Source organism: Plodia interpunctella, chromosome 5 (genome assembly GCF_027563975.2).
Source record: "Plodia interpunctella isolate USDA-ARS_2022_Savannah chromosome 5, ilPloInte3.2, whole genome shotgun sequence".
NCBI classification, from domain to species: Eukaryota; Metazoa; Arthropoda; class Insecta; order Lepidoptera; family Pyralidae; genus Plodia; species Plodia interpunctella.
Window position 1 is genome coordinate 9,325,311 of NC_071298.1, and position 20,215 is coordinate 9,345,525.

The 20,215-nt window shown below is 34.7% G+C and overlaps 2 protein-coding genes across 3 annotated transcripts in view; one reads left to right on the forward strand and one right to left on the reverse strand.

Annotated features, from left to right (window-relative positions):
* LOC128670192 (arrestin homolog) overlaps nucleotides 1-3,431 on the reverse strand; it is a 43,508-nt gene extending 40,077 nt beyond the window's left edge. The window contains exon 1 of the mRNA XM_053745663.1: nucleotides 3,157-3,431. The gene's annotated coding sequence lies outside the window, so the exon portion shown is untranslated. The remainder of the gene's footprint in view (nucleotides 1-3,156) is intronic.
* A 16,134-nt stretch (nucleotides 3,432-19,565) lies between these two features.
* LOC128669975 (protein obstructor-E-like) overlaps nucleotides 19,566-20,215 on the forward strand; it is a 32,787-nt gene continuing 32,137 nt past the window's right edge. The window contains exon 1 of one of the 2 annotated variants that reach the window (XM_053745266.1): nucleotides 19,566-19,743. The gene's annotated coding sequence lies outside the window, so the exon portion shown is untranslated. The remainder of the gene's footprint in view (nucleotides 19,744-20,215) is intronic. The other variant, XM_053745265.1, reaches the window with a different exon arrangement.

Consider the following 20,215-nt stretch of genomic DNA (forward strand, 5'->3'; position numbering starts at 1 on the left):
TGAGATCCTGTCCCTTATTTTGTGAAAAAGTAGAAAATATTCTTTCAACTTTGCATTAAGTACTTCGAAGAAGTATATTACCACCCCTAGTCATAATAGACCAGCAAAGTTTGGCGTACGGATGGAACGAATCAACAGATTTCCAAAATTCTTTCACCAGTAAAGCAAGCCACATATATTATTCCTGAGTGACATAAGTACTTTTATCCTCATGATCCCAAGGGAGGGAAGCTATGGGATGGAGATTAGTATAAATAAAGTTTTTCAAACTACCCAAATTAAGTTACCTTTATTCTACTAAATACTACAAATGCGAAAATTTGTGAGGATGTGTGTATGTACGTTTGTTCTCTTTCACGCATAATCTACTGGACAGATTGTTATGAAATTTGGTATATGGGTAAAATATAACACATAGGGTAATTTTTATCTCGAAATTCCCACGGCGAAGCCCTGAGGCCCATAAAAAAAGTTTTCGAAGTTGAGAAAACAAACTTAATTGAAATGTACTAAAAAGTTAAAATAAACCTTAAATTAGATTCCAAAATATGTTAAATATTGAACTTTCTAAATTTTATTTCCATTCATGTAAATTGTACTCAAACTATTATTTTGAGAATGGTACAAAGACGAAACGCTATCGACCCGCCTACGCTATCGTCAGCCAAGAATATTGGAATAGTGACACAAAGACTTACATAAACTGAATCTAACTAACTGAACACACACCGACGCAATAGGTTTGTAAAGTAATTACTAGTTTCAGTCAAATATGAACTCAATTTCGTGTTTTGTAAACCAAGTTTAATTACTGTAATAGTTGCCTTAAATTACAGTAGCTGTGTTGACTGCCATTTTTATTTTTGTATTGAATTGCTGCATATTTTTTTTATTTGTTTGTTTTTGTTTAAAGAAAAAAAAACTATTTCTCTATTGATATAATTCTTTTTGAAGCTGAATGTAGTCACATGCATTTTATAATAATATTGTAATGTAAGTATACGACATATAAGCTATTGATCAAAAAATTCCAAAGTCATTATTTAAAAGGCCGTTATTTAAAAGGTTAATGTATTATTTCCTTAATAAGAGAGGTCATGGGCAAATGCATAAAGTGGCATTGTGTGGTCATTGAACCTTAAATGTAAAGTGTTTATTATGGATATTTATTTTTATTAAAAATGCTAAAGGCTGTTGACACTTTTCCTAATCTAAGGTGGACACATAATATTTATTTAGTAAACCTAGCGGTCCGTCCCAGTTTCACTCGGATGGTATAAAAAATATATAACCTAAAGGCCCAGATTTAGCGTAAAAAAATTGCAATTATATTTAGAAGATTTGGCTATGATTTTACAACCGGCCGCCCGCCTGACGTCAACCCTCTCTGGGTATGCTATCGTTGTCTAACAGCTGTTAAGGCTTTGTGCCCTATAGTCGCCTCGTACGACATCTAGTTCTAGGACGGAACCATACGCCGCATCTAATAGGTAAAAGTTATTACTTAAAGAATTAAGAGTTCGATTCGATTTGTATAATCGAATATTCTAGTCAAGATTTCCTACAAAGACATTCTAGTGAATTTGCAACGATTATTAAGGTTAGTTTGAAGTCCTGTACGGTGTTCGTACAAACTCACGCTTGTGGAAAATGTTTATCTAGGACTACCTTTCAAGAGGTCTCAAACAAACCCAAACTCGATGTAGTCCTTTGAGTGCCCTTCAAAAGGATTTGCTTCGTTTAATTACCGTGTTTCTCTGTTATCTTCCGGGGTAAAAAGTAGCCTGTATAGTGACGTAGGCTACTTTAACCCCGGAGTGGTGGATAGTGATCCTCCTTTACAAATACCACACCAATCACCTCAATCCAAAACGCTCATTTTGACGTGAAATATATGACAAAGTAATACACTTTCACATCTATAATACCAGTTGCGGCCCGGGGCTTCACTCCCGTTGGTATTTTGTTGGAATATTCTAGCCGTGTACCAAATTTCATAACAATCCGTCCAGTAAATTTTGCGTGAAATAGTAACAATACAACCTCGTAAACTTTATCGTCTGAAATATATTTCTTAATTTATTTTTATTTCGTGGTCAGCATAACTTGATTCTGTATAAATATATTTCCAAAATGTCGAACGATTTTAAAAATTTCAAGAAAACCATTCTCTCCAACGCTGAGTGGTAGATATTCTAGTGAACCTCCATAACCCTTTAGATGTATAATTAATGAACGCCCCCGTAATGACAAGGTAAACTGAGAAAACTTACGCGGTTCTGGAAACTTGCGCCTTTGTCATCGATATGAAATATTTAGCGGCGCTGCCTCGAAACTCAATAATCATCAAATGCTCAGGCTTCCTTGAGAACATCTACAGCAATCTACCTTGGTGGTTGCGATGTGGGTTTTATTTTATGGGTGAATTTCTGAGTATGAATAATACAATACAATATAATTTATTTCAGATAATTCAAAAATCCATATTTTGTTAGTACATCTTAACCTATATTAGTAAAAATTAAATATGATATTAAATTACAATTAAATAAATAAATAAAAACTCAAGGAATAAGTCGTTAGATGTTAGTTTTCATGTGTTAGTCTTCAATATGTTTACATTAGGACGAAAGGCTACAGAATTATCGAGTAAGTAGAAGGCTGTGGTAGAACTAAAAAAATACATTTAAAAACTTGGAGCACTGTGTTTTTTAGGAATAAGTCAGAAATTTGGAAATTTCGAAAAACGATTTAATCCAACCTAATTGTCATTATTATGTTATTGCTATCCGTAAAACAATTTTAGCTAAAGATACAACATAAGCAAAATTCAAAATCACGGTTTGGTGAAACATGATTTTGTAATAGGTACGTCTTCAGTTTTTGTAATAATGCTATTTAAAAAAAATTACAAAATGAACAAAATGTATTGTTTGTGGTGCATTTTATAAATAAAAATACATAATCTTATTTAGTTAATATAAATAAATGCAATTAAGGTAACGTTCGATAACATAGATAAGATCCATTTAAATTAATATGGAAGTATAGGAAATATAAATAACAGTTGCAAAAATATTACAAGCTAGGTTATATTGTATATTATGTAGGTACTTAGGTACCTATCTATTTATTTTATTACAAGTACCTACTTACCTCTTTACTCAACCCGAAAATAATTGCGATGCAATCAATGTGCGCACACTTTTTCGCCTATGCCACTACTTGCATACAAATCACAATCATTATTTCGGCAACATTTAACACAACCACAAACAATTCTAGTCTATTTTTTCGTTTCAATAATCATCCAACTTCATTTAGAACTCCAATCTCAACATAAATTGGAAGTAATTCAAAATATTTTTTTAATTTTCAAACTCGGAATACGTGGGAATATCGCGCGCGCGCTTTGCAGCCGTTCCTCGCAGTCGACGATCTGAAACTGAAGCGACGGCGTGAAGGCTGAAAGTTTGTAACATCTACGTCCATGCAACAAGTATAGCCATTTGTATTGTAAGCGCTTGATGATAACAAATCGTGGCTTTTACCTCGGTGCCTTTGTTTTACGGTAGATATTAAATGTATTAGATAAATATGTTAGTAGATAAGTATAAACAACTAAACATAGTTGTATAAACATTTTCGTGTAGATTTAGTCTAATTTGGTACCTATGTAATATGAACGTAATATTGGGCATTTATAATCAAAAATATTGTATCAACATTGAATTTAAAAACATATTACATATTCTCTTCATAAAGCACACCATTGAAAGCAATCCATTTTTTTTTCAAGCATGCGTGTCTCAATAAGCTTCGAACGATCAGCCTACTTTCCCGTTTGGTTGCAATTTGGTGGGGACTTTGAATTCTCATCTATTCATTTGCTGAGATAAATAATTTTCACACAGTAAGCTGACGTCATTGCAAGGTAATCAATCTTCGCGTCCGGTTTAGACCAAAAGACCGAATGACCCGAAAGCATTAGTACTGGAAGTATTATATTATAATCTGTGGCATTAGTTAGCAGAGACCGCGCAGTTATTTTTGGTAGGTGCTGTTCATACTTACAGAGAAGGCTTGGAGGTATATAAAAACCCATCGGCATCATTCTGAAATTGTTAAATGTCAGTTTAAAACAAGCCTGGCTGGAGACTGTAAAACCGTAATTTGACATTTCAAAACGAGAATTGTGTAAGTAGGTGTTGTATACTTATTATTACAAAAATATATTATGTGTATGTGTTATGATATTATACAGGTGATTTCTTATACATTGGCATTATTTTATCTACATGCTCAGTCGATACTGAATAACTTTTCGTATGGAAGCAACCTTGAAATCGCGAAAATAAAATCAGCTGATCCATACATTTTCCACAACTTAGGTATTTAATTTTGTATAGAACAGCTGATTATTTTTTCGCGATTTCGGTGTTACTCCCATACTAAAAGTTGTTCAGAATCACAGACTAAGCATGTGGACAAAATATTGCCAATGTATAAAAAGTCACCCTATAGTAATTTAAAACCTTTCACTTTTAAAGCGATTAGCTTTTTGATAAAGATTTTAATTTTCAGTGTAATTGTGATCAATGAAATGACACCATTACCTAATGCAACTGAAGATATAGGTACTTAGTTTGATATAATAAAAATGGCATACAATAAGCATATTGTATCTACTCGTATGAAAAATACATACCTACCTAAGTACTCATACGTATCTATTATATGTTTTCGGTATAATGCGCGTATAAATTTATTTTTCTTGTACTCATCTTTCTAAGCGCATGTCAGTTTTGCAACGCAAAAGTTCTGTTGCGAAAATTATGGTAGTAAGATGTAAGAAATATTCATGATTGTAAGTTTGCCTACTGTTTTCCTGCAGGCGCAGTTTATACTACGCACCAACGTTATGAAGCCAATGATCTTTGGGGCAAACACGTAAATACATGACATGAGTGAAATTTTTATCACTTCAGAGCACAGTTAACTAAATGATGTCAGTAAGATACCCAACGTCTAAGTAAAAGTAAAGTAAAATGGCATTATGATCCTAAATACGAATGGTGTGTGTAATTCTAAATACAGTAATTTTTGACGTTAAATTTAGCATGTGCAGAAAAATGAAACTGTATTGTAACGACGGAAGATAACGTCAAAGTTGATTGGTGCAACCTCTCTTAGTACTTCGTCGATATCCACAGCGGCACACAAATATTATATATATATCCGAACCATTAACTAATGACTCTGGAAAAGTGACAAGAGGCGAGGACAATTATCTGGCTAATGCTTTTCCTAGTCCATCAAGGCTTGGCCGCTCTCGGCATCTTGTGAAATGTCTTGCCTCATAGAATACTGTAGGTACCTATATTTGTTGCGTGTGTCAAAATGGACATCATACAATAACATAGAGTGGTCGATTGCTACTTTCGTCGCTAACTTTATACAATTTTAGTTTCTTTCTAAGCCATAGGTTTTTAGAGGTCGTGGTCGCCGCTCTCCTATTTCTTTTTCAATTTGCACTAAAATTTTCACGACCTCACCTATAAGCTAAACAAAACTGTTCACTTTGACGGACATAGAACTACCACCCTTAAATAACAAAACGTATTTTGTACTTACAGCTCGTCGAGTGTCCACTAAATTGTTCTGAATAGGTTCTTTTACATATTTCAGAGCATGAAAACAGGTATCTTTACTTTCATTGTTATAAAGTACTTAAGTATACAAAAGGCATTCACAAAAAGTATCTTTTTGATCCCCTCCCCCCTTCCTTCCTCAGAAGGGCTAATAGCTACGCACCTTTCCTTAAAAAATGACTGCCATTTTCTTTATTAAAATGTAAAATGACGGTATATTTTTTATGGCAATTAGATTCTATGATCATGAGGGTTAGCGCCTGTTCGTTGTAAACAATATTTTTTTAGCTTTTAATGCGAGCTTCATATTACTAATGTATATTTTGTCCCTCCAATTATCAGTACATGTTTCTAGTTTTGAAAATCATACACTAAAATATGCAATTGAAAGGAGTTTGTTAAAAAAAAATAAAAAGCTTATGTATAAACATTAGTGTAATAAACATTAGTATTATGTATCAAAGGAAAATTGTGACCAAGAAAGTAGTTTTAAATACTTCCTTGGAGAAAAGGCTGCGGTGAATTTGTTGCGACGTTTCTTCTTCACCCGCGCTTCGGAAGTCTGCGATCGGTAGACAAGTTTGAAGTAAATTTTCATATCAATACGTGAAGTATATATTCCATGAATAAATAATTTTGAATTTGAAAATTGTCAAAGGAAATAAACCCGATATTGTCTAATTTCTCATACTTTAAAGACAGACAGATTAAATTAATTAAATTAGGATCAAACAGACAATATCCTACCTAATACTTACTTCTACATATTCAGGAAGTACCTACTCTTAAATAACATATTAAAGTCAATTTATTTTATCTATGGCCAAGATAACGCGTGCCAATGGTTTTGTTAAAGGTGATGAAAAGACTGTTGGGGAAAACCTGGAAACTAGGCGCCGACGTTATATTCTATGGCTGACACCGAAAAAGCTAACAGATAAAAGAGAGAAGCTGCTGACAAATGTCTAAATATTATTATTGTAAACTGCCGCCCGTCCCGGTTTCCTCGGGTAAAATCATAATAAACTAACTTATGCCCGCGGCTTCGCCTGCGTGATTTCCCACGGGAACAGTTATTTTCCCGGGATTAAAGGTACCCGTCCTTCTCCATACTTCAAACTATATATTTGCAATTTCAAGAATATTGGTTGAGTAGATAGCGCGTGAAGAGGTAACAAACAAACAAACGTGCTTTCACATTTATAATATTAGTTGGATTATACACCTAAACCTTCCTCAATAATCACACTAACTATTGTTGAAACCCGTATGAAAATCCGTGTAGGTAGTTTTTGAGTTAAACGCAAAAAGACAGACGCGTCATAGGACTTTGTTTTATGTAAAGGGTCCTGATATTTAAATATAGGTACCTATAATGTTTAGACGTTACATGAAACCTGAATTTAATAAACGGTACGTTTTATTTTGATATTAACTCCCACACGGAAATATAATACTATGACATTGAACAACGATTATTTTGTTAATTAGGTAAATACACTTATACGTGCTTATACCTACAAAGCTTCAATCGTGCCACTCTGTAACATTAAGGGTGGGTTGCTCCGTCAACTTTGACGTTAACTGTAACGTGCGCAGAAAAACGCATAGTACGTCAGAGGCGCGCCACTTAAAATCAACTATATATATGCGATATATAGGTAACTATAGCTTAATTCTACGGATGTAACACCGTCGGAGCCATGCGGAAAGAATTTTCCTTTGTAGCGGTCGAGTAAAAATCATATCGCTCCCGCTACACACATCGAGCTGCGTCATCGCCATCTTCCCAGTCGGATCTACAGTAGATCGACAAAAATCCACTTATTTCACCGCATGCACTATTGAAAAGAGTTATGTTTGTACCTGACTCAATATTGAAGGTATTTTTGATCATGAAGCAAGATATGAATGCTTTTCGACAAACACTTTCAGCTTCTCAGTCGGGTGTCCGCAAAAGATCGATATCTATAAAGTATCAGTCTATTGGACTTGTGTTATAGGACACATTGTAGATACCTGTATTAGGTCGTGAAGAATGACATGAATCCTTTTCGACAAATTTCTTTCACATCTAGCAGCAAATGCCAGCTTCCCACTCGGATATCCGCAGTAGATCGGTGTCCACAAGATGTCGGCCAAGGTGCGCTGACAATAGCCCCCGCGATGGTGGGAAACTCCCAGGCTGCTCGGGCTGATTTTGAGAATGGCATGGTGCGTGGCGCATGTCGAGAAAGGAGAGCGGTTCATTATTTTTACAAGCTTTCACAGATAGACAGACAGAAGGCACAAAAAAAATTATAGTTTCATTTGTCTTTTTGTATTCAAAACGAGTCAAATTTCATCCAAGTATTTCTAATAGTTCTAAAAAGTTGAATATTATTATGACAAATGTTACTTAATGGTGCTCCAACTCAAGAGAAGTCCTCAACGGGTTACTGCATGTATATGACCTTTGCTGAATACAACAAAATCTTGCAGACGACTAAAAAGCTTGAAGGCGTATCGAAAATTAAATTTTTATAACAGATTTTAGAAAATCTTATTTACTTTTTATTCTTAAACAAACCCACTCTTTGATGTATATTTGTAGTTATCTCGTTCCATGTAGAACAAGATATACCTATCTTAATAGGTAACTTATTACATAATCATGTCAAAAGAAATTCACCAAAAAAGCCACTGAAAGAAAAAGAACACTGCGGCACTTTCTATAAATTCTTTATCAAATACGAAACTGTAAAAATATAAGAAGTTGATCGTAAATAATTACGTCATATACTTTCACCAACAGTTCACGAAGTTACTTTGGAGTGAACACAATCTGTGTGTTTTGGCCCTGTAAATAATTTTTTTAATCATAATTAATTAAATAATCGCTACATCATTACCTTGCGCCAGCTTCCGTCGGCTGAGCGTATCCAGTTGCGACCTTTTCATGCGTCTATCTTGCTTTAGAAAGGAAGAACCCAACTCATTTGAGGGATACATACGATATTTGTTTGTATACTGTTGATTATATAATCAAAAACTGTTATTTATAAACCAATACGACATATACCTACTTCTTCCGAGCTCATGTTGAGCTAAACTATATGCTATGTTTTACTTTATCGCATGTACAGATGTAATCCATTTCAAGTTATTCTACATTACTGCAAAGAAACCAGCAGTGGCATACTATTAAGTTCACTAATGGTATGCATGGTATGGTAAGTGGTGACAAGATGAGGCGGCCACCAAAATAGAAAGAAAACAATTAAACATAAGTATTTTATTCTTGACTTTATTCAACAGCAACGAAATCCTCTCCAGGGTAGGTGCTAAATTTGTTACTCTTTAAAACTAAACCGCTTCTTCTTTTGACTTGTCTATGGTACACAGAGGACAGACGACCTTGCGATGAGACCATCTCGCTTTAGAAAGGGACGAATGGACCTCGCTGGACGGTTTCCGAAACGAGGGCATTTTGAAAGTTGTCTAATTCTACCAGATATAACTAACCTTCAATTTTACAACCATATCCTTGGTTGGGAAGACAATAGCTTCAATAATGGGTTTCCAGTGCCCTAGTACTGCATTGGAATTTTAAAAATAGGTCCTCTAATTCTGTATACAATCGTAAATAAAGCGAAAAATACTAATAATACATAAAACGTTTAACGCCTACGATAAAATTCACTCTTGGTTAGATAAATTGAATGTAAATATGTACATTGATGGGTAATATTTCCAATAACAAGATTCAATCATAAAGATTTTACGTGTAGGTTTTTTCAGATTCTTCTAATTGCATCCAACGCAATGCCTACGTGAATCGTGTTGCTACGAACCAATTAGGACAGTGAATAGTCTGGATTTTTTAGAGATCCGTGGACGAATAGCAGAATACGAAAGTCTCTTCATTCATCAAGTCTGTCTATTCGTCTGTCCATCCGAAACTAGGTATTAGAACTACGGCACATACAAAGAAAGTAAAAATATATATTTGTAAGCCCCGCGCAGGGCTTGCATATTACACAGAACCTCATAGAAATTGTCGGAATGCGCTAGGTTTCTATACAGGATAGTTTATTGATGTTGTTTAAGATCAAACTAGCATTTACCCGCGGCTTTCGGCAGCGTATGTTTCCTAAAGGCACCTTATGTCTTTCTCCATACTTCAAACTACATGTATGCAAAATTTCAAGAAGATTGGTTACCCTGGATCTACTCGATGGAGCGTGAAGGAGTAACCATCAAAATTACTTTCTCATTTATAATATTAGTTAGTATAGTTAAGATTAGGGTTAGGATTGCAGGGCCAAATCTAGAGAACTTCCACGTAGTTATTTATTCTTCTTGAATTGGAGCCCATTCTCTTTTTATATTTTGAGTTGAGTCTGCCACTTTCTTTATTGTTTAACATCTCATTGCGGCTTGGCGTGTTTCCCTCATATTGGAAAAATGCGCATGTGATTCCAGTTCATAAATCTGGGGACGTTTCTGATTGCAAGAATTACAGGCAGATTAGTATCCTATCCCAACCGGCTAAAATATTTGAATCCGTTGTGTATGATCATATTTACCATCAAGTAAGACCTTTGCTTTCAGATAAGCAGCATGGATTTATTAAACACAAATCTACTATCAGTAATTTGTTAGAATATAAACAATATCTTTGTGAAGTTTTTGATAGGGGGGGGCAAGTGGATAGTATATATACGGATTATAGCAAGGCTTTTGACAAGGTTGACCATAGTTTGCTATGCCAAAAAATTGCAAAGTTTGGTATCCATGGCTCAGTGCTAAGATGGGTTAAATCTTATCTTGCCAACAGGAGCCAACTCGTGGCTCTCAGAGGTTATGTCTCAAGTCCCATTGATATTACTTCAGGTGTCCCTCAAGGCTCCCACTTGGGCCCACTGTTCTTCCTAATCTTCATCAACGATCTGGTTGATAGGCTCTCTTGTAATTGCTTATTGTATGCGGATGATCTTAAAGTTTTCCGTAACGTTAACAACATCCAAGATTGTGAGCTGCTTCAACGGGATCTTGATGAAATTGTAAGTTGGTGCAGAGTCAACAAAATGTTCTTGAACATCGAAAAATGTTGTGTAATCTCTTTCACCAACAAACACAATAAAATTGATTTCTGCTACCAACTGGAGGGACAAACGCTTTGCCGCAAGAATATGGTTAAGGACCTCGGAGTCTTTTTTGACGACAAACTAACCTTTAGAGGACATTACGACTATATGGTCAAAAAATCTATGAAGGCCTTAGGCTTCCTTGGTAGGATAACTAAAGATTTTAAAAATATCAAAAGCCTCTTTCTTCTTTTTAATTCTCTAGTGAGGAGCAATTTGGAGTATGGATCAGTTATTTGGTCGCCCTTTTACGCAAACCATACCGAGCATATTGAGAGTGTCCAGAAAAAATTCCTTCGTTTGCTTAGCTTTAGACTTAAACCCGGCCGTAATCGTTCTTCATACCAGGAAAAACTTAAAACTTTTCACGTTTCGGATCTTAGTACCCGCCGTCACCAACAAGGTCTCATAACTTTATTTAAATTACTACATTCTGTCATTGAATCCCCGACATTGCTCTCTCAATTGAATATCAATATAAGATATAATCCCCGTCGCACCCTACCCATCTTTGTACTGCCCGTTTATAAAAATAATACGTCGTTCTCGAACCCATTGGCTAGGATGTGCCGGAAATACAATGAGATCTCTTGTAATGTGGACATAGACATTGATATATTTAATTGCAGATTGCGTAAATTTAAAAATGATACGTCCAGAATTCTCGGTACCACATCTAATACATAGTCTGGCATAATTATTTCTGTAACTGTTTGTAATTAACTGTATGTAATTGTAAATGTTTGTAATTTTAGTACATCAATATTGTAAATACTTGCTCATAACAAGTTTTATTTTTATATTAATTAATAAGCTTATGCAACTGAGCATACACGCTTAGGATGCTAAGTTGGAACATTTTTAGTTAGTAAGAAACTTTGTATCTTATCACTTAGTGTCTGTTGTGTTGCCTTATGAATAAATAAATAAATAAATAAATATGATCTATTTATTATCTCGTCTGCCATTTCGACTTTGATTTTATCGAGAGCAATTTATATCTGTATAAATTTTACGTGTGGAAATTCTAGAATCAGCCTCCAAAGTAACTTTATGTGCTAACAATAAAACAATATGAGTTGTAAATTTTGATGTTGGCGTCAAATTTTGAAGGGATTGCAACATTTGTTTTTTAAGATGCAAATATACATAGATATGTAGCTCCTAAAGATCAAAATATTTTATGTAATTCTTTTATGGCTTGATTTTTCGCATTCCTGTAGCAATTTTTGGAAATCCTATTCATAATACTGGTTGTCCATTTGATATTACACACACTAGCTGCTCACAACGAACTTGAGCAGGTTTCCTCATGAAATATGATATCAGAAAATATTCCTTTATAAGATGCAAGTGGCGATCTACGAAAAAAGAGTTATAGGAAATTAATCTTATGTGACACGTGACAGCTCTCGAACCTGGGACCTTTCGGTGTTAACCACTCGACAAACATCTTATAACACCGGAAAAAAGTTGAAGCAAAACAAGGCAATACAGTTTCCTGTAGAAAGATGTTTTCTTCGAACAGATTCCATACTCTCACGACGGTGAGGCCTGAGAAACGCGGCCATGACTTTTTGTTATATAACTTGTACTGTCTAGTACTTTGTAGCTTCGAGAACTATTATTTACTTAACTAGATATTGTGCGTGTACTTCGTACGCGTAAAAATACCGATTTACCTGTTCATGTGGGTAATTGTTTCTTAGTTCTCATCTACGTACTAAATTTCGACTTTTTACGCGCAGTTCTATAAGTAACGTACCTCCTCATATGTTGTCTGTATGTTAGATGGAAGGTGGAGTAAAGCTGTAACTGGCAGCTGTAGGTCGCCGATAAATATGAATAACGATAAATAACCTGGGTTAGGATGGTCCAGCAGTGGGTCACGGATGCAGATGAATTTATAAGGTGATTGATAATTAAAAAATTGACGTGAATAAGAATTTGTAAAATATATCTCGCTAGATTGTAAACTGAAGATACGTTGTAAGTTCGTTTTGTATGTGGCCAGCTGCGTCCTGAAGCATCACTCTCGCTCACTTTATATTTATTTACTATTCCAGGTTAAAATATTCTGTCCGTGTACCAAACTTCCTAGTAAATTTTGTGTCTCACCAACATTTTTACGTTTATTTATTTTTTTACTTTCCAGTTGAGAAACTTTTGCGCAAAAACGACACGCATTTGACGAGTGTATATCTGTATGTTATTTCATTACTCTAACCTAAATAGAGCTGGACATTCTGAAAATATAACCTCCCACAACTTTCAGGTCATGCAATGCCATTTAAAAGTGTCACTCTCACAAGTCAGGAGACGTCGCTGTGCCAATCATAATTTAAATTGCTTTGTTTACATGAAACCAGTTAAATTTAGAGTAGAACTTTGAATTTAGGATAGAGCAGACTATATTTACTATCCATCTATTGCCTGCGACTTCGCCCGTGGCATAAAGTACTTAGTCTATGTCACTCCTAGTTCTCCAACTATATATTAGATATAATAGATTGTATTATTATTAGTATAATGAGAGATATTTCTTCGAAATCAGTAGACAATTCGATGATATGGACTGGATTGTAAAGCTACCACACACTAAGATACTATTGTAGAAAACATTTAAATCTTTGAATTGTTTGCTAGTTTCAGTAGATATTCATATCTCAATTATTATTATGCGCTATAAAGCTGAGAACAAAAAGTTTCTTAAAATTATATAACACATTATGTAAGCCGAGACAATGGATGTGGCATATCTTTGCATCTTTGCATTGTCTTTGCAATCATGTTCAAACAGTGACCATAAGAATCATTGTTTACATAAAACGTAGACATGTACACATCCTGGTTGTGATTTTATTTTATTAGCCTATTGATGTGTCCCACCGCTGGACAAAAGCCTCCCCTTCCTTATTCTACAAATCTCTGTCGAGAACAGCCTGTGGCCCCCGCAGGAAACCATATTAATTGAGTTTGTAGTTGTGTAATATTGAAAATTATACAATAATATAGGTAAAAGTTTTTATATACATTAATTTAGGTAGATATATTTATGGTGAGGAAATCTGCAATTTAGTTAAAATGGAGAATGGCAAGCTACTCCATTAATATTGTCAAAAAAGTCGTTGTGTGTTTCATTCGACCCTCAGCCATAAGGAATACGATAAGGAGGAATGCACAGGTACAAACATAGACAATGTACACACTCAGTCACAGCGTAAACGTAACACGCCAACGTAGACATATACAGCTCAATATATGTGTGATTTGTCCTAATATATTTATATATAAATAAATATATTAGGACAAATCACACAGATTGAGCTAGCCCCAAAGTAAGTTCGAGACTTGTGTTATGTGATACTAACTAAACGATACTATATTTTATAACAAATACATATACAGATAAACATCCAAGCCCCGGGCCAATCAGAAAAAGATCATTTTCCATCATGACCCGACTCGGGGATCGAACCCGGGACCTCTCGGTTCAGAAGCAAATTTACCACTGCGCCACCGAGGTCGTCAAAGATAGAAGTCTCGCGGCAATTTGTGAAACTGTCATTAACAGATCGACCACGTTGTTGTTAGCGACTTAGACATAGTTTGATTTATTTGTTCTTCTTCCTTGTGTGTCGATGGCAAATCTAAAAAGTCTCTATTGGATGCTAAACATTTTCTTACAGTGCGGGCCGGTTGAAAGATAATTTGATAGAAATGCTTGATGATTCTCATTAAATGTGCGATTGTGGCTTTTTCTCCGCAATCATTGGATAATCTGCTCGCCTATTCAGAGTGTCCAAACCTCTACTCGGGCTGACTGATGGCATCTTCTGATAAGATATCGAAGTGGTGAAAAATATTTAGGTAATCATAGTTACTAAGTTCGAATGTGATTAAAGATGACACGATTACGTAAAAACTACAAGATAGAATTCTATGAAATTTGATTGACAGGTTACATAATAATTGAAATATCACATAAATTTACTAATATCCCGAAATTCCTTCGGGAGCAATGCCCTGAGCTAACTATATAAATGACGGTAAAACGCACAATGCGATAAATGAAATATGTTTACCTGACTTTTACGACACGAAATCGTAATTACTGAAATAAAACTTAAAACCACACACACGGTTGAGTTAAACACTTCCCCAAAACTAATGTTATATGAAATATAAATTTATTTGAAAAAACCATGAGTACAAACAAATTGGTGTTAAAAATCTACCTAGTACCACGATAATTTAGCACTAAATACTAAACTCATTATTTAGCTTCAAAATTACATAGTTTATCGACAGACTTGATAATGGTAGTATTGATAATCAACACTTTCCCAAAACTCGACGAAACACAATTAAGATGTTTAATAAGGATGTTGTAGAAGGCTGTGTAACAAAATTATGAGAACAGTGTTAATTTTATACCGAAATAGAATAGAAAATGGGATGAAGTCTGAGAAGTTTTGCGATCAAAGTTGTATTAGCTGTAATTAGGGTTTTCAACCCTACTATATAATATCTTACTATTTTAAGTGTACCTATAACTAGTATTACTTTGAAAATATAACAGGCGCAATTGCTATAATTTATCAGCAAAGTCTTCTCTATAATCTAAAACGGAACACGGATCAACGCAGCAAAAAAATATAATTTAAGAAACAAAACAAATATACTTACTATATTTTTTAATTATTTGCTTATCTATAAGTACTATATTAGTACCTGGTTTGAATCCAAAAATACTGTAGTTACCCATTAGATAGATAGTTTTAAACAAACTTGGCAACCCTAACTGTAATCGCGGGAGACATCTTCTAAGAAGGTGTCCTCTATTCTCTGCTTATTATTGTTTTTCTTTAGGTTATTTACAGTTAATGTAAGTGGGATGTGGTTCCGCCCTAGAATAGGACCACTTTTCTTTATTAATGCCTAGGTCTTTTTCTCCCGTAGAATTCGTATAAGCTGACTAAAATACATATAGCCTTGTCTGAGCTAATGGACAACATAATATTCCACAATAGGTCTGACGTCAGGCGGGCGGCCGGTTGTAAAATCACTGCATCAAATATTGAAGGTTTATTTTTACGCTGACCCTTGCCTTCGCGGCGTAACAGTCCCGAATGTAACCGGTAACATGCAATGGTTCTATTACCTAATAGCCAACGAATGGTCTCAATGAAGAAAACAATAGCATAACACTTCATTAATATATTTACTTGCAAGTCGTTCTGTGTGTTATAGTCCACTGTCTGCCTGTCCCGGCTTCGCTCGGGTAAGGCCATAATAAATTGTACACCTAAATCTTCCTCTTAAATCACCCTATCTATTAAAATACGCCGTATCAAAATACGTTGTGTAGTTTTAAAAAGCTTAATAAGGACGGACAGCGAAAAGCGACTGAATAGATGATAGGTCGTTGTGCAGTGGACTGTGGGAGCTTTATTTTTGAGCTGGTTAAATACCGAGATATATACTATCAGGAGCACCTTTATTCGCACGAAAGACATGACGGAAGAGAAAATTTTATATAAAATAAAATAAATTTAGTGTTGGGATTTCCAACAGCGACTTTGTTTTATACTATGATGAAGTGATAGTGATAATGGCCAGACTCTCAAACAATAATCAATACAACTACGTATACCTAAGTACTATAAGATAAGAATAATGCATAAGTATTTAAGAAGATAATTTATTATTTAAATACCACAGATTCTGTGGGTTTCTTATATTGTGATGTCATAACTCAAAATGTTTTAGAGTATTGGCAAAGTTGTTTAATGAGAGTTGAAGCAACTTTGAATTTTCGCCATTGTATGATAAATTTAATTTCTTTACGTCCAAATTCCAAATGAAATTTGTTTCGTTTAAGGACTTTACAACATCCACAACCTACCTACATTAATTTCGAGTTAAATAAATTTACTTTTCTCGGCTGTTATAACGACTGCAATTCCAGCTGGTACCAACGGCTTAACATGCTTTCCGAAGTACGAAGCACGTTGTCTCATGTAAGCCATTCATTACCCGTTTCTACCTCTTTATTCTCTCAAGTCTGCTGTTAAAAATATCCTGTGTCATACAGAGTAATGTTTTTATCACTGCATAAATTTTTCGTTTAGATACATATAATAGAACTAAGTCATTACACATACACATATCCAAAGAAGTCCTTTTCAAAAAATTACAAATATTTTTCGATATCTCGTGCATTTTGGCTGATCAGCTATGGAAAGTCGTCATTTCATGTTATTCAGTTTTTGGAAGTTGTTGTACCTATACCATATACAGAGCATTATACAGAAGACATTTTTTACAGTGAATAAAAAAAATACCTTGTATTTGGTGCAAATGAACCTGTGAATCAATAATTAAGATTTTGTAAAGAATTTTGTACAGCTCTCAGGTCAGTTCGTAATCGTTTAAAATATAAGTATACTTTTACTTTTATTTGCCTCGTTTTAACCGGTAACTGTGAGAGCTACCAGTCGACCTTGACGCCAGGATGCTCTCCTCATGTCCGTGGAGATAATTCGTACTTTTGGCCATCTTTGAATTCCGTGCATGATCATTTAATTTTACTGGGAAATGTTTAAATATTACATTGTTGTCTGGACCGAGTTGTATTGGACTTGAGAATAAAATCAGACATGTAAAAAGTACTTCGTCATTTAGAACCTTACGTACATTCTTCTTCTTACCTCCTGGTGCCTTGGTATCTTCTTGGTTATCTTTCTCTTGGTGCCTTTTCAATGATTTTTTCAAATCTCTCGAAAAACTTTCTGCCATTTTTATCACTTCAACGATTGCCGCTATCTTGCCGTTATTTATTTAGATTGCCGCTCTTATCTATCAGCAATCTTGGATAATATACCTTTCTAATGGTGAATGAATTTTGGAAATCGGTCGCTAGTTTCGTATATAACTCGCCTCAAACATACAAACTCACAAACACTTACCTCTTTATAATAATATAGTATGGTATAATTGTAGTTTAGATGTAGACTTGAAAAGTGTCATGAAACTCTTTGCGTTTGTTTCATTCCACGACCTCGATCCTCATAGCCATGAGGAATACGACTATGAAGAAGAAGGCTTGAAAAAAATCAAATTCACGCATATAGTTTTACTAGCTGTTGCCCGCGGCTTCGCCCGGGTTAATTTTACGGGATGAAAGATACCCTATGTCCTTCTCCATACTTCAAATTACATGTATGCAAAATTTGAAGAAGATTGATTGAGTAGATGGAGCGTGAAGAGGTAACAAACAAACAAACTTACTTTCGCATTTATAATATTAGTTAGGATAGGACTAAGATTAGGATTTATAGCAGACTAACTTTATTTGTTTTATTAGCAACATAAGTATTTATTTAATGGGTAAGGTAAGCATACTAAGCACGGACACACCTATAATAAGGAACACTTTATTATTCAGATCGATTAGACGTGGCCCAATCTATCTTTAAAACCTTAGTCATGCAGCACGCGACCAGCCTTGGCATCGTATGTGATAGTTGCTACATTAGAAACTAATTTGTCATATAAACAGATACTAACAGGCGTTTTCAATTACTATAATAAAATGTATGAAATTAAGAAGAGAGCTAAAACTGCTGGTGGTTATGACAATAATGAAGTAGACGCAGAAATTCCCACGGGAGCGAAGTTTCGGGCTGCAGCTAGTAAATAATAATGTACCCATTACCTTCAAATAATATCTCCCGTATACTTTTATGTACTTATAATTGGCTCCATTTGCTCACACACGCTAAACGTATTCCCAGCGTATGGCGGGCTTAGTCTAAATTAAAGTGCTGTAACTTGAATATTGCAGTGAAATTAGGTTATTTGAGTGAAGGGTAAGAAAGTTAGGATACAACCTTGCTAAATCTGAAATCGTTAAAGTGTCGACACGCAAAGAAGAAAATATCGTTGAAAGACATAGATAATAAACTTTATTCACCGCCATTTTGTACATGTAAAAAAATATGTAGGTATTATTCATAATAAAGAAAAAATATATTTAAAACTAATGTTTTTATATCTGTGTTTAAACTTGACAACTGATGCTCCGATTTGGAAAATGTCTATCCACGTATGTAATGTTATGATGTGGACCTCATATTATGAAAGTCAAGAAACTGCAGTTGAACACGTCAATAGTTCGAACTTATACAATTGTGAATTTTCTTAAAACATGAAGACATCAAATAAATTCCAATTGGGTAAGAAACGGGCCCATGTTAGAAAGTATTGCTCTCAAATTAAATCTGCCATGCTCCGCAATTTTACCTGCTTTAATATATTTGAATCAATAAACTAAAACCTCAGAGTTATACAGTCCAAATAATTAGGAAAGAAAACAGACATCCTTCCTGAATGCGGCAGTAAAATGGAAAATGCAACGGTAGTCCGTCTCATTTAGGCATTTGTAGTTTAGTATTTAGGTATATCATGTTTTTTCACCAACTTAATTTCTGTGAATACTAGGTATTGGTTAATTCTCTACTTGAGTTTTGCTGTGTTATGAATAAGTTCTAGGATTATTTTAATGCAAAAATACGTATTTCACACGCCAATTTTTATACATGCGGATTTTCATTCTTTGGAATAAAAGCGCTTACTAAAAATGGGGGAAGCGTCGCGATCTTAAACAATTGACCCGTACAAAAGACGGCAAAGTTCAATGGACACACCGCTACAAATAAAGCAACACTGCCAATTTGAGGAGATATTATAATTCATTGGCAATAACCATGCAAGGTGCGCTCTTTATGTGGCCAACACTGGCAAAACAAGAGTGGTAAAATGACGTTCACATTCACTTGCGCCAGCGACTATTCCGCAGTCGCGCACCGTGAACCGAGCCCGCCGCTTCCATTTTCAAACGTGAATTTTTTTTCCGATTCGTGTGTGTTGCCAGTTACGGTGACAGGACAACCTTTTTTGTGAGTTTTTTTTTTCTTATATATTTTTTCTTTTGGTGTGGATAAAAGTTTTTGCTCGGCTTTTGTTATAACGAGACTAGTTGCAGATTAATAAATGATTGTTAAAAGTTAGTGTCTGTGAACCTTTATAGAAGTTACTGGACCGGGCGTAGGTGTTTAACCGTTATTATTTATTTTTAGACGGTTAACCGTTTACTGGTTATAAAAGGCTTCTGTGCGACGACTCCTGCATGCATTATGTCATACGTCTGTGAGCACATAGACAGTGAAAGTGGAATACCTAGTTTGATGGGTACAAGCAAAGATGTACGAACGTATTGCGGAGATAAAACCAAAATGATCAGATTTTTTTTCAAATAGGCATTTTGTAATATTAAATATCCTTTGATTAGAGAGGAGTGAAACGAAGGAATATTTAGTTAGATGTTTTCATTAGGTGTAGTACCTAAATATCAAATTAAAATAAATTGTA